The 7,329-nt window shown below is 48.0% G+C and overlaps 1 pseudogene; it reads right to left on the bottom strand.

The window, feature by feature from the left end:
• Positions 1-1,133: 1,133 nt before the first annotated feature.
• Positions 1,134-3,577, bottom strand: LOC117066086 (annotated as a pseudogene).
• Positions 3,578-7,329: the final 3,752 nt, after the last annotated feature.

Genomic DNA, 7,329 nt, shown 5'->3' on the forward strand with positions numbered 1-7,329 from the left:
TGTCTCTACTAAAAAATACAAAAAACTAGCCGGGCGAGGTGGCAGCTGTAGTCCCAGCTACTCAGGAGGCTGAGGCAGGAGAATGGCATAAACCCAGGAGGCGGAGCTTGCAATGAGCTGAGATCCGGCCACTGCACTCCAGCCTGGGCGACAGAGCGAGACTCCGTCTCCAGAAAAGAAAGAAGATCCTGTCTCTACAAAAAAATACAAAAATTAACCAGGCATGGTGGTGCACGCCTGTGGTTCTAGCTACTCGGGTGGGTGAGGTGGGAGGATCCCCTGAGCCCAGGAGGTCAAGGATGCAGTGAGTTAGGATTGTGCCACTGCACTCCAGCCTGGGCAACAGAGTGAGACCCTGTCCCTGCCCTGCCCCCCACCAAAAAAAAAAAAAAAAGCAGCCTGGGCTAGAACTTCAAGGATGAAGAAAGGGAACAGGGTCTGGATGAAGAGACGTTGCCAGACCTCCTCAGAGCTGTACCAGGACAAGCAGTCACCTTTCCAGCCTCCCTGGTCAGGGAGAATGCCTGCTGGGGTCACCCACCCACAGGCCATAGGGCCCTCTTACAGCATCCTGATACAGCTGCTCAGGCTCAATGAAGTAGCACAGAATTTTTACAAAATGTGCAGGACTTCATTTAAAAGGTTGCCCTGAGAAGAAGTCCTGTTGTTCCCTGACCCTGGGACTGTTTTCCTCAGCTGGGCTGCCATGGCAAAGTCCCACAGAGGGTCAAAGAACAGAGATTTTTTTTTTTAATGATGAAAAGCTTTAATAACAGACAATGTGATTTCACAGGCAATCAATCGGCAGATTAACAAATCATTTAACTTTCTTTATATAAAACCAACATTCCAGTCAAGAAAGATGAACCCGAAATGGATCCTTTTACAATCACCAACAAAACTTGTACAAATGAAGTCCATGATGTACCCATTAACATGCTACATGTGTGTCAATAAAACACGCTCTCCCCCACCGCAAGCCCTGGCCCCCCCGGCAAACATAGATAAATGATGTGCACTGAGTGATACCATTAGGTGAGAACTTTGGTTCATGCAGTCAGCTGCCATAGAGGTTGCACCCAAAACCCACAGCCCTGGCACCCAAAGTCAGTCCGTGGTGGTGGCTCATGGTGTTAGCTGTGTTCCTTCCACACCGGGTGAATACTGTGCCCAGGAATACTGGTGGCAAAGACCAAGCCCATGTCATTGTGCCCATCCGGTCCATTCAGCCAGGATGCATCACCTGCCAGGAAGCTTGAGCCTGTCTTTGATTTCTTATACCCTGGAAGAGGCCAGCGATGGATCAGGCTCTGTGTCTGCAAGTCCATAATGTACAGGTGGCAGCTGTCAAACAGTAGGGCAACAATATTTCCAAAGTCAAGCAGGGCCATGTTTGCTATCTCAGGAGTCGTGATGACCCTGAGAATATCGTAACTGTTGGCAGAGTCCCGCTGGCAGAGACCGAATGCTGAACTACAGACAATGTATTTGCCATCACCATGAAGTCTTGTTTGCAGCGGATACTTCTGTCCTTGGAGACAAGACAATGGCTTTAAGGCTTGCAGCTGATTTCTCTCCCATTTGGCGAAATCTTAATCTCATATTTGCCTGCACTTGAGAGGATGTAGTCTTCAGGGTCATGCAAGAGAGACTTGACTTTGCACTTCTGCAGAACTACCTTGGTGACCCATGCCGTGTGCCCAGTGAGTGTGCTCAGGCATGCCCCGCTAGATAAAGTCCATCCTCTCACAGTGAAGGCTGCAGAGCCACTCACCAAGATATCACTGTAGTGCACACTGAACACTGAACGCGTGTGCCTGTGAAAGTGCTGGGTCCTGGTTCCAGAACTCCGTTCCCAGCAAGCACAGTGTTGTCAAAGGAGCCTGTCACAAGCTTCTGTTCACTGAACTTCACCAACTGCACGAATGTGGGTCTGGATGCCACAAACGCACTGCTGTGTGCTCACATCCCACAGCTTCGCAGCCCCTGTGGCTGTTTTCCTCAGCTGGGCTGCTGTAACAAAGCCCCATAGACACAGGGTTAAAGAACAGAGATTTATCTTCCCACAGCTCCGGAGGCTGGGCGTCTGAGATCAGGATGCCAGCGTGGTGGGTTCTGGGGCGGGCCTCTCACCGGCTTGCAGACCATCCTCTTCTCTTTGCGACCTCAAGAGACCTTTTCTTGATGCGTGCAGGAGGAGGGAGAGTCCTCTTGTCCTCTGCTCCTGAGGCCACCAGTCCTATCAGATTAGGGCTCCACCCTAGCGACTCATCTAACCTAATCACCTATTACAGCCCTGCTTTCACTGCACTTACACTGACAGTAAGGCTTCCGCGTAAGAATGTGGGGGACACAACTCCCTCCGTAGCCCTCTGACTGGCCCTGAGGCATCAGGGGAAAGAGCAAAGGGCACCCAGTGGAACTGCGGGTTGGTGGTTCAGTGCACACTCAGGGCTACAGAGCCCAGGTCTAAATCTTGGCCCCGTCCCTTTTTATCAAGGTGACCTTGAGCAAGTCTTTGTATTTTTATGTAGCCTCAGTGTCCACATTTTTTTTTTTTTTTTTTTTTTGAGATAGAGTCTCGCTCTGTCGCCCAGGCTGGAGTGCAGTGACGCAACCTCCACCTCCCAGGTTCAAGAGATTCTCCTGCCTCAACCTCCTGAGTGGCTGGGATTACAGGCACATGCCACCACGCCCGGCTAATTTTTGTATTTTTAGTAGAGACGGGTTTCACCATATTGGCCAGGCTGGTCTCGAACTCCTGACCTCGTGATCCACTCACCTCACCCTCCCAAAGTGCTGGGATTACAGGTGTGAGCTGCGCCCGGCCATCAGTGTCCACATCTTTTAAGTGGAAAACTTGATATGGCAAATTCTAGTGTTTTAATATTTCAATTCAAATTTTGTTTTGTTTTGTTTTCTTGAGACAGAGTCTCGCTGTGTCTCCCAAGCTGGAGTGCAGTGGCATGATCTTGGTTCACTACAAACTCTGCCTCCCAGGTTCACACCATTCTCCCAAGTAGCTGGGACTACAGGCGCCCACCACCACGCCCAGCTCTTTTTTTTTTTTTTTTTTTGTATTTTTTTTAGTAGAGACAGGGTTTCACCATGTTAGCCAGGATGATCTCGATCTCCTGACCTCGTGATCCACCTGCCTTGGCCTCCCAAAGTGCTGGGATTACAGGCGTGAGCCACCGTGCCTGGCCTCAATTCAGTGTTTCTGATCCTAGTGTCTAAGCTTTTGTATATTTCTCTTAAGAGGCTGGTTAGGAACAGAGTAGTAATAAAATTATTACAGTAGGTGATGAGAGCTCTCATATATACCTCTCCTTAATTCTCACAATGCCATGCTGAAGTAGGTGTTAGTATTACCCCCATATTGCAGATGAGGAAACCGAAGGGTGGAGAAGCACAATGAGGTGAGGAACCAGACTGCCCAGGGTGCAAACATCCAACAGCATGGTGGGTGGGGCTAGTGGAGCTGCGCCCAGCTCCCTGAGCCCAGCTGTTGCTCACTAGGCTGTAAAGATGATATCGTGGATAGAGACTTTCTATCCATTTTCTGTCCAGATGTCATCTGGACAGAAAAGGAAGGGAGACAGTTACAGAGATTGCAATTTGTGTATATTGAACCATGTGGTTTTTTGTTCTAGGAGAATTCCAGTTCTAGAATTCCTCTGGAAACAGGTGTCTCTTACCCTGTGTTTTAGTGTGCTACAATTTCCGTAACAAAGTACCACAGACTGGGTGGCTTAAACAACAGACATTTTTTGTCTTGCAATTCAGAACCTAGAAGTCCAGCATCAGGGTGTCAGCAGCATTGGTTCCCTCCGAGGGTTGGGAGGGAAGGATGTGTCCCAGGCCCTTCTCCTTGATGTATAGATTGCTGTCTTCTTCCTGGCTCCACATCATCTTCTCTCCGTACCTGTCTGTGTCCAAAATTTCCTCTTTTTAATTTTTTTTTTTTTTTAGAGACAAGGTCTACTTGCCCAGGCTGGTCTTGAACTCCTGGCCTCAAGAGATCCTCCTGCCTAGGCATCCCAAAGTGGGATTACAGGTACGAGCCACTGAACCCCACCCAAAGTTCCTCTTTTTTTTTTTTTGAGACGGAGTCTTGCTCTGTTGCCCAGGCTGGAGTGCAGTGGCACAATCTTGGCTCACTGCAACCTCTGCTTCCCGGATTCAAGCCATTCTCTTCATCAGCCTCCCAAGTAGCTGGGACTACAGGCGTGCACCACCACACCCAGCTAATTTTTGTATTAGACAGGGTTTTGCAGAGACAGAGTTTCATGATGTTGGCCAGGCTGGTCTCGAATTCCAGAACTCAAGTGATCCGCCTGCCTCGGCCTCCCAAAGTGTTGGGCTTACAGCCGAGAGCCACCACGCCTGGCCCCAAGGTTCCTCTTCTTAAAAGGACACCAGTCATATTGGATTAGTGTGCGCCCCAGTGACTTCTGTTAAACTTAAGTACCTCTGTAAAGACCCTGTCTCTCTATACAACCATATTCTGAGGTCCTGGGGAGGTTAGGACTTTAACATGAATGTTTTTCAGCATTGTTGGGGGGCACAATTCCGTCTATTACATCATGTAAAGATGTTGCAGATGTGTTCCCCCCCAAGGCTGCCAGGCCTTAGCCTTGAGACAGCAGTAACTGATCACAGGGGTTCTGAGGTGAGTGTAGGTAAGCGCAGACATTGGGTGCGAACTCAGCCTGCTTCAGTCCTGCTTGAGCCAAGCATTTCTCCTGGTGCACCCTGCGGCCATACAGAACAGCCCGAAGAAGCAGGGCTTGTTCCTCCCAGCTGACTGCCAAATGCAAAGTACTGTAGCTGTTGAAATGCAAAGTTCAAATGGAAACAGCTACTGCAAAATGCTGGTGGTTCACAGTGGGCCGGCTGTGGTTCACAGCTTATATGAGTGTGGTACATAGAAATGCAGCAAGCGGACCAGGCACCGTGGCGCACGGTGTAATCTGTAATCCCAGCACTTTGGGAGCCCGATGTGGTGGATCACTTGAGGTCAGGAGTTTGAGACCAGCCTGACCAATATGGCGAAACCCCATCTCTACTAAAACTACAGAACTAGCTGGACGTGGTGGTGCATGCCTGTAATCCCAGCTACTTGGGAGGCTGAGGCTGGAGAGTCACTTGAACCTAGGAGGAGGAGGTTGCAGTGAACCAAGATCACACCACTACACTTCAGCCCGTGTGACAGAGCGAGACTCTATCTCAAAACTAACAACAACAACAATGAAATGCATCAAGTGTAAGTTAATTTGGAATGCATAATAAAATAAGGGTCTATTCCTAGATAACCTGTGGTACAGTTTTGCCTGCTCATGACATTATATAAATGAAGGAGTATTTTTCAAAAGGAAAATTGTAAAGTAATTTGATCAAATCTGAATCTTATCCTAAGTGAAAGGCCCAAACAGCTTTCCAAAGGAATTGACTCATCATATCGGGTTTAGAATTCATCCGTTTTCATGATACCAGTCCATAGGGTTTGTATTGCTTGTAATTGGCATTGACTTGAAGTTCGATATGAACACGAGCTTTTGGGCTCACAGTTTTGGTAATGGAGGAACTGCCTCCGTTTTGAAACAGAAATGTTTAAATGCACCAGATACTGGTTTATACAGGTTGTGTCTTATTTAAGCTGCCTTTCCACAGGGCAATGAGGGATTTCAAGCATGAAATATATTTGAGAAACTTCATTTTTAAGGGACCCATTAGGGGATATTGCTTTACTTTTAATTTCTTTATTTTTTAATTTTTTATTTAATTAAATTAATTAATTAATTTATTTTTAAGACGGAGTCTTGCTCTCTCCCAGGCAGGAGTGCAGTGGCATGATCTCAGCTCACTGCAAGCTCCGCCTCCCAGGTTCATGCCATTCTCCTGCCTCAGCCTCCTGAGTAGCTGGGACTACAGGTGCCTGCCACCTCGCCCAGCTAATTTTTTGTATTTTTAGTAGAGACGGGGTTTCACTGTGTTAGCCAGGAGGTCATGAGGTCAATCTCCTGACCTCGTGATCGGCCCGCCTCGGCCTCCCAAAGTGCTGGGATTACAGGCGTGAACCACCGCACCTGGCCTGTTTTGTTTTTTAAATAGGAAAATCTTTAACCAGAACACAAGTTTTCTTCAAAAGTAGAGAAATCAAAGTGCTATACAACAAGGCCATAGAATACATCTCAGAGAAGTTATCCCAGATATGCAGTGAACGTCTACTCAGAACATGCCTCAGAAAACTTTTCTTTTTGACTTTTTTTTTTTTTTTTGACAGGGTTTCACTGTCACCCAGGCTGGAGTGCAATAGTGCAGTGGCCCAATCATGGCTCACTGCAGCTTCCACCTCCTGGGCTCAAGCAATCCTTCCACCTTAGCCTCCCAAAGTGCTGGGATTACAGGCACAAGCCACCATACCCAGCCAAGAAAACTTTTTCCTAAAGGGCCATGTGTAGGCTGAATGATACCCTTGCTTCTGTCCAAGTTCTAATTCCCAGAACTGTGAAGGCTACCTTATGTAGCAAAGGGGACCTTATAGACGTGATCACATTAAGGTTGTGAGATCCTGAATTGTCACTTGCGCCCCATGTAATTGTAGCACCCTTATGAATGAGAGAAGGTGCCATGAAGATGGCAGCAGGGAGTGATGCAAAGATGCTACATGTAGGCTTTGAAGATGCAGAAAGGGCCAAGGAAGGCAGCTCTGACACCTGGGAAAGGCAAGGAAATGGGTCTCCCCAAGAGCCTCTGGACAGGGGCAGTCCTGCTGACACCCTGATTTCTACCTCGTGAAACTGGTTTCAGACTGTGAGAGAATAAATTTGCATTGTTTTCATGAACTAAGTTTGTGTCAACTGTTACAGCAGCAATAGAAAACCACAGAGTAAACATTTTCGGCTTTGCCCCTCTGTCATAACTGTTGACCTCTGCCACTGTGGCACGGACACCATCGCGAGCAACAGCCAGAGTCAGCCTCGTGGGCTTGGCTGGGGGTGGAAGCCCCTGGGCAGTTGTGTGAGCGGGATTGTCGTGATCAGCATCCGTTTAGCTCAGGATCCCTAACGACCCCAACCACGAAGCCTGAGACAGGGCTCTGGAGGGCCACAGCAGCACACACACTCACACACACTCACACACACACACACACACACAGAGCAAGAGAAAAAGACTGGGAATGATGACACTACAGAGTTGTGGGTAAAAGACAGTCTTTACAATCAATGAAGTGGGAAAATTGGGTGCCACTATGAAAATAAATGGAACTACACCCCGACCTCATTCCACACACCAAAACCAATTCAGATGCATTATTTACCTGAA

The sequence above is a fragment of the Trachypithecus francoisi genome, unplaced genomic scaffold (assembly GCF_009764315.1).
Source record: "Trachypithecus francoisi isolate TF-2019V2 unplaced genomic scaffold, Tfra_2.0 Lachesis_group2, whole genome shotgun sequence".
NCBI lineage: Eukaryota > Metazoa > Chordata > Mammalia > Primates > Cercopithecidae > Trachypithecus > Trachypithecus francoisi.